The sequence below is a fragment of the Odocoileus virginianus genome, chromosome 9 (genome assembly GCF_023699985.2).
Source record: "Odocoileus virginianus isolate 20LAN1187 ecotype Illinois chromosome 9, Ovbor_1.2, whole genome shotgun sequence".
NCBI lineage: Eukaryota > Metazoa > Chordata > Mammalia > Artiodactyla > Cervidae > Odocoileus > Odocoileus virginianus.
Window position 1 is genome coordinate 58,136,995 of NC_069682.1, and position 8,161 is coordinate 58,145,155.

General features: G+C 49.5%; 1 long non-coding RNA gene across 1 annotated transcript; it reads left to right on the forward strand.

The window, feature by feature from the left end:
- The first annotated feature begins 2,538 nt into the window (after window positions 1–2,538).
- Window positions 2,539–5,374, forward strand: LOC110143034 (uncharacterized). Its single transcript, XR_011489269.1, has 4 exons — window positions 2,539–2,619; window positions 3,653–3,716; window positions 4,599–4,671; window positions 5,238–5,374. It is a non-coding gene; the product is annotated as an uncharacterized lncRNA (long non-coding RNA).
- Window positions 5,375–8,161: the final 2,787 nt, after the last annotated feature.

Sequence of the window (8,161 nt, forward strand, 5' to 3'; positions counted from 1 at the left end):
CTGCTCACTATGAATCTATTTTCCTGCAGGCCTGTGTTGGGTGAGATTGTCGACTTGGGCCTCAACTTGGTCCTCCAGTTTAGTGTCAGCGTTGAAACCGATGAAGCGACTGGTGTCTCCCAGGTGGTCGTGGCAGAATGCAAGAATGATCAACACAGCATCGAACTCACCGTGCTGGGCAGGTCAGGTCCACACATCTCAGCAGAGAGGGGATCTTCGAGGAGTTGGGACCCAAAATTTCAGCCCTAATCCTTACCTGGGAGGGAGCAGAGTTTGCTAAAGAAGAGGTCAGACTCTGGAGTCAAGTTAGCTTTGCCACTAACTTGTGGTTTTCGTATCAATTTAGCCTCTAGAAGCTTTAGTTTTCACTTCTGTAAATTGAGGATGGTACTAATACCTAACTCATAGCCTCCTCTGTTGGCCAAATGAGAAACTGTGAGTGTTTAGCATACAGCCTGGCACATACTAAGCTCTCAGTAATGATAATACCTATGCTGACTTTCTGTCTCTTGGTTCTTCCCCTTACTGAGACAGAAATGCTGACCTCACCAACCATAACTGGGCATTTCTATATTTCACCTTTCAACTTCGTCTGCTTTTGCTTCATGCTTTTTGAAACTCTGTTGTTAGATGCCTGCACATTTAACATTGTTATGTCTACTTGAAGAACTGACCCTTCTCATATTACATAATGTCCCTCAGTAATAGTAATAATAATAATAATTCACTGTGTTTCCCTTCTTTCCTCTAGTAGGGAGGGACAAGAGAAGTAGTAAATGCCTACCATGAGCTCTAACTTCAGACTATCCCCAAATCATCCTCTACCCACTGAGAAATTCCCAAAATGACATCTTGAAAACTTAATCCTCTCCACTGAAATCACTGATCTCTGGTAACCCACCAACACTGTATCTTAAACTGTATGCTTGGAAGAGCATGTTTAGCCCCAGGGAAGAGGGTGGAAGGAGAAAGTCTGATCCTTGTCATGGCTGAGAGGAGAAGTGGTCTGGAACCTGAAGGGTGGGGCAGGTTGTTCCCCCAGGGAAAAACGCTCAGCCATGAGCAGAGGGTCCGTCCATCCTACCTCAGTAAGGGATCTGATCACAGGTTAACTAAAGACCCCCCATAACCAAATATAGGCTCTGCAGCCTACCATCACTTAGAAGACCGAGCTGTAAATCCAAATGCCTGAGCCCTGCTGGACACTGCCTTGCCCAAAGCCCCAGGGAAACCATCCTGCCTTCCAGGTCTCAGTGTCCATATCTGTGAAATGGCATTCCACTCTGCTGCTCTAAACCCTCCAGGGGTTTTTCTTTCCACTTTGGGTGGAGTCCCAGGGCCTCCCAGGGCCATCTAGACTCTACCTGACCTAGACCCACATCTTGCCCTCTCTGCCCCAGAGATGCTAACTTTTACTCTGTGCCTCAGGCAAACTCCTTCCACTCAAGACCTGTACATGAGCTGCTCAGGCACCTAGTACAACTTTGCTGTATCTTTGTCCATGTGTGTCTGCTCCTTTAGGGCCTGAAACAAGGTTTCTTTTCCTTTCTCTCATAAGATTCTACTCTCACCCTTCAGAAAACCAGTCACAAATTGTCATTATATATTCAATTGTAGGTTAACTTCATTTTTTCTTTCATTCAAAAATATGTGGAGCATCTGCTCTATGCCAGGCAGCCGCCACTCTGAGCTCTGGAGAATTTACGGGTGACTGAGGGCAAGGAGCTTATTCTCGTGGAGTTTAGTCTCTGGAGGGAAGGGCAGACAGGAGAGCATTCAGTCCAACAGTAACAAGCCCAGAAGGAAAATGTTGGTTGCAGTTATCCCTGGGCAGAACAGCACACCCAACAGAGTGCTATGACACAAAGCCCTCCCATAGGCAATCAGTCACGAGGGCTGCCCCGAGGAGGTGACAGTTACACTGAGAGCTGAAGGTGGGAAGGAGGCAGCCTTGGGATAACGTGTTAATACTGGGTTCACCCAGGATTAAAAGTCTTTTGGGTTTTTCATTACCCTGTTACAGAAAACTCCAAATGAACTTTTAAGCCAAACAAATATTTAGGTGCCACATTAGGAATTGCTTGGGCTTTGTTCATCACTATGTCCCCAGACAGGTTTGGTTCCAGGCACATGGTTAATACTCTCTAAATATGTGCTGAAAAACGAATGAATGGATGACTAGATGAATGAATGGATAGAAGAATGAATGGATGGATGACAGAATGGATGGATGCATAGATGGATGGATGGATGAATGGATTGATGGAAGAATGGACAGATGTATGGATAGAAGAATGGATGGATGAATAATAGAATGGATGGATAGATGAGTTCTCAGGATTGTGGTGAGACTCTCATGAGCTATTGAGAAATGTGGGCTGCTGGTCAACCATGGGGTTCTAACTGATGATTGCCCTGTGTAGAGACTCAAGTCACCTGACTTCAAGGTGCTTCACCATCTTCCGCCCTCTTTCCACTCTCCCGCTTGGCTGCTGAGCCAACTTCACGAAGCTTTATCAATTTCCTCTCTTCTCCAGGCACATTGGAGTGCTCCGTCAGGTTGTGGACTTCGCAGTCAACCTTGCAAATGAAGTGTTGTCCCTCGTAACACAATCTGAGGTGAGTTCCCCAATCCTGGGGGTGCAGAGCCAGGCCTGGCGGGGGTTGGGGTGACTTTCCCTAGGTAAATTCTACTTTCTGAGCACCTTTCTTTCTGGGGGGCCAACTTCCCTTGGGGCTGTGAATTGCTACCTGCCCCTCTTCGCTCAGGCTGGCCTGAGGAGAAGGTGAACAGGGGCCCGACATGATTTGAAATCACTGGGTCCCACACTTGAACCATTTACCATACTTATGGACTGCCAACAGTACTTATAGATAATATTTTTTTTCATTCAACACAGCTTTAATTCATTTAAGTCCAAAAACTATACATTCCACAGTTTGGATTCATGTGTTTCATATAAAAATACCATAAGTACCATGTGCACAAAATTCCAAAGATTCTACGTTAGTCACTCTGGAAGGGGGCTGGGAATCTGGCTTTATTTTTAAAAAATCCTCCATGTTGTTCTGTGATGTACTGAACTTGAGTCATGCTCAAAGTGTGTTCCTCAGACCAGCATCACTGACCTCCGATGGATACTGGTTAGAAATGCAGACTCTTAGGTCCTACCCCAGACCTGGTGCTCAATAATTGCCTTTTAACAACATCCTCCAGGAATTGTAGGCACACAAAACTGTGAAAAACACAAAACCATTTCTCTATAGTTCCCAGAGCCCTATTTAACTCTATAAAGTTTCAGAGTCCAGAGGTCAAGGCTTCTAAGGGTATAGGGTTCTGGAATATTAAAAGTCTAGATTCTTTAAGGTTCTAGGATTCTAATGTTCTGAGGTTTTAGGATTCTAGGGTCCTCTGGATCTCAGTTTGGGCCTTCTAGGTTTCCACGGTTCTAGAATCCTAAGGGTTGGAAGTACTCAGGCCCCAGTACTGAGCATCTCTGTGGGATGGGGGCAGGGTGCTCACAGCGGGTAATAACCAGGCCTCTTTCTTCTCCATCTCTCCTCTCCCTCCTCACCTCCCAACCTCTTTCCTTCCTTCTCTGTCTCCATTTCTCTCTGTGTGTGCCTCTCTTTCCCTCCTTGTCACCCTCAGCTGTGCCCAGAAGTCCGCAGCCTCCTTGAAAGCCTGAATGCGGACTATGTTAAGAACCGCATCGGTAAGTCACAGCCTGGGAAAGTGGTAAAGGGGCTCCCTCTGCAGCATCACAGCAGGGAGCAGGCCACTCTATGCCTACAGCACCAGCAGGTCTGGTCAGGGGGCCCTGGAAGCTGAGACCCTTTGTCCTGAGCAAGACTAGAGACTGTGTATAGAAGGGTCCCTGCAGACTGAGGGCCTCTGTGGGCCTCTGAGAGCTTCTGCTGCCCTCCTTTGTCAAACTGATAGAACCTGCTGCCCAGAATAATGTGAGAAAGAGGACAGGCCAGATCTGGGTTCAAATCCTGGATCTGGCTACTTAACAACTGTGGGGTGGGGGTCAACTGGCTCCACCTCTCTGAGACTCGGTTTCCTCCCAGGGGAAGGATATAACAAACATGGAAGAGCTGATAAGTGGATTTAAAGAAAAAGCAGAAAAAGCCTAATATCCAGTAGGCATTGATGATAAACACCATCCCTTCCCTTTGCCCTCTTATGAGGAGCTATGGGTTTACCTCCAGCCCCTGGGGGCTTTCCTCGACATGGGTCTCTGGCACGACTGAGGTTGCTGGGGCTGTGGGGCAACAGAAATGGGGTGAGTGACAGGTCAGGGTCCTGAATGCAGTCCTTCTAGAAAACAGCCACAGGCCCAGTTCTTGGGTGATCGTTCTGTGCTTCCTGTTCACCACTTCACTGGACCCCTGCAACAATCCTGTGGGGGTGGGCAGTGTCATCATGCCCATTCTTCAGGTCATCTAACTGAGGCTCAGAGACAAGGAGTGACATGTGAGTGGTCCCATGCCTGTCAGTCTGACCGTCTGGATGCTGGGAACCACTGGTGTCTGATTTCTATTCAGCTCTCCAGAGCTGGAGGCTGAAAACTGCTACTGATTTCTTCTTTCAGGTGAACTTTGGGAAGCCCAAGAGGGACAGTGAAGAGCACAGATGAGGAAAACTGCTGCGATGCCCGCCTGCTGGTGAGGACTGTGCTCAGGGCCATGGGATGAGGGAGGATGAGATTCCCCACAGGGGCCCGTGGAGAAGCAGAAACAAGCTTGGCTTCTCTTCTTTCTCTAGTAGCAGACTGAGCCCTGATCTTGGTCATAGACTGAGTCCTGACCCTTAATCACACACCCAGACGTGCACTTGATTCTGCTCCCTGACTGAGCCTGGAACAGTCAGGCTGAGCTTTGACTCCAGTCGTTGACTGAGCCTTGACGCTGGTCACATTTAGAACCTGACCTGCATCTCAGTCTGATCCCTGATCCTGATCATACACTGAGCCCTGAACCCTGGCTCCTCTGGGCCCTGATCAGTCTTTTCACATTGGCCATTGTTGCTAAGGTGAGGGGGTGGGAGAGTGAGGGATGAGAAGGGGTCAGTGCCAGGTGCCAGAGAAAGACCCCAAACCACAGGTGCCAGTCCATCCCCAAGCCTGAGAGCCGCAGGGTTGGGGGAAAGTACTCCTGCAGCCGTGTCTAGTGAACTCAATTGCCAGTAGGACCCTGGGGTGTGCATGTCTCATGTTGGGGTCTCCTTTCAGATTGAATCTTGACTGAATCTACGCACAGTCTCCCTCTGGGACAGTCAGTGCTGCCACCATCCATCAGGAAGGGCAACTGAGCCCAATCAAAGGACACTTCTCAGATACTCCTCCCCACAGTCAGGGCATCCTGTACGGATCACCCTCCACCCCCAGCAATAAAAAGCCATTTCTGCACCTCCTGTGTGGTCTGTTGCATCCTTCCTTTAGGATTTCAGGGATGGCGAGGGACGGGCAATCAGGGCAGTGGAGAACTGGGTCTGAAGGTGGAAGGGACTTTCAGGATTATCCAGCTGCATTTTATTGTCTTACAAATGGGAACACTGAGGCCCACGATGGGCAAGAAAGCGACTCGAGGTCACAAAGGGACAGCCGCACTCTGCTTCTGCTAACACCACCACCATGATGGAGAGTTGCCTTCACCAGCACACCTGACCTCATGACTTCCTGCAGCACCCTTCTGCCAGGAGACCCTGCTCTTTTCCCCACTGGACAGATTACGAAGCTGAACCTCAAAGAGGACAAGTGACTCATCAAGGTTACAGCATAGCAACTGGTGGGACTAGCTTTAAACCCATGGCTATGGGATCCCTTGCTCAGAGAGGTGACATCCTGGCTCCCATACTCAGCCACCTCTCCCCAGCCCCTGTAGGTCCTGCTCTCCTGGCCTCGGTCTGTTCAGCCCAGGACTGATGGGGTTCCTCTTGTGGCCCCTCTGTCTTCTCAACACGCAACCCCTCAGTTTCCCCTTTGCCTTGGGATGAGGAGCAGAGACCCCTTACTCACAGCTGCATCACCTCTGCAGAGGACTGACCCAGGCTATCACCTCAGGGTCCCCGGGCCTCTCCTTTCCATGAGGGCATCTGACTTTCCTGCCAACAGGCCCAGGGAAGCTTTGCCCGTTTGCTGAGGAGCCGTCTCAGTGCTGTGTGCAATTCTGTGAGGGAAGAACCACTGTTGTCCTCATGGGAGACTCGGGTTAGGCGAGACCAGGGCCACACAGAGGCCTGCACCAGCGGCTGCTTCACTCCAGGGTCTTCTGTCTGATGAAGGCTGCCTCACAGAACCAAGTCATCCAGGAGGCCTTTGAGCCCCTGGGGCTGCTGGGGGCCTTGGACCAGCTCTCCTGAGCTCTCCCAAGAGGACCTCAGTTCAGGCTGTGCCAGGGCTGTTGACAAGGCGGGAGGTGAGAGGTTGGTCAGAGCTGAGCTACACTTGGCCTCTGCCCTTTGTCAGCTGTGTGATCTCAGGCAACTTACTAGAGCCACAGTTATCTCACCTGCCCAGTAGAGTTAACAGCAAAACCTCCCTGTTGCAAGTCTGTGACGATTAAATGAGTCAGTGAGTGGAAAATGCTTAACCAGAGTCTGACACTGGTGAGCACAATATGAATGTCAGCCTCTACACACTCAAATTACTGTCAAACAGTGTTGAGAAATCCCATATTCAATCTTTATACACTGTATCTCACTCAATTATGATTTATACTGAATGATGCAGTGAAGGGAGTTTAGCATAGGTGTGGCAACTGAGTCTCAGAGAGGGGAAGTGACGTCTCCAGGGCCACACAGCTGGTCAGAGGCAAAGCGAGATTTCATGTGAAGTCAGGCTCCTCCAGTTCTGGTTCTTCCCCTGCTGGCCATAGCAAAGGGATGAGAGTTTTCCTCTCTGTCTGTATTTTGTGACAGTCCCAAGTCCCACACGAGTCCACACGGAGGGCGCACGATTCAGGACTTCCTTGAGCAGTAGCCCCCTTGGGTCAGTGCTGAGCCTTTCTCTGAGCCGTTCCACCCACCTGGAACATCAGTCCTTCTCTCCCTACAGCTTTTCATTCCTCCTCAGCCAACCACTCAGCTCAGGAGCTGTCTCCTTGCAAGTGGGGATACTGCTCAATGTTTTGCCAACAAAGAGACTATGTTTTCCAGCTGGTAGGTCTACCCAGGCTACTCTTCATTATTGTCTCATACAGATCCTGGGATAAAACGAATGTCTTGCTCAGAGTCACAAAACAGATTATTAACAGAGCCAAGGCTGGAACCCATGACAGGGTCTCCTTCTCCTTCCTCTAACACCAGGCATGTCCCAGGGTCACACCTCCATGAACCCGTGGTGTCACTGGTTGCAGGGACCTTAGATATGACCCGGTCCTGCATTGGGAAACATGCAGAGTGTCCACTCTCCCCTCCTGACCTTATGGCAGACATCACTAATCAATCCTTCCCTCCAGGCCCAGAAGCTTCCTGTGAGGGCATCTTGGCTAAAGCTATATTCAGGCCCTACAATCAATCAGAGTGCTACTTGAGACCACAATTAGACTCCCTAACTTGATCCCGAAAGGGAAACTGAGACAAAATGAGGAATCATCTGTGCCAAGGGGTATATATCAGCACCCAAGGGTGCCAGAACTTGTAAACATAGGTATCCTGTAGATCCGAGCCCATTCAACCTCATTTAGTCTTTTCTGCACACAAAAATAAGAAATGCAGTTGCAATTGATTAAGCACATTGGCTGCTTAATCTACCGACTAGAGCCTCTCCATAACCATGTGCAGTGGGGTCATAAACAGATGAGAAACTGGAGGCAGAGTGGAATGAGGTGATCAGAAACCAGCAACAATTGTAATCATCAACATCACTGTTGTAACCATGTTATCAGGGGCCTACACACATTATCCCACCACTTCCTCACAGCACACCTGGGTGGAGAGGCCCATAGTTAGTCCCATTTCACATTTAGGGGACCTGAAGCTCAGGGAGATGAAGCTCCTTGTCCAAGCCACACAGCCAGCAACAAACAAAAGAGGATTCAAACCCAGTTTGCCCAACCGCAGAGTTCAGCTCAGTTTAGTCGCTCAGTCATGTCCGACTTTTTGTGACCCCATAGACTGCAGCATGCCAGGCTTCCCTGTCCATCACCAACTCCT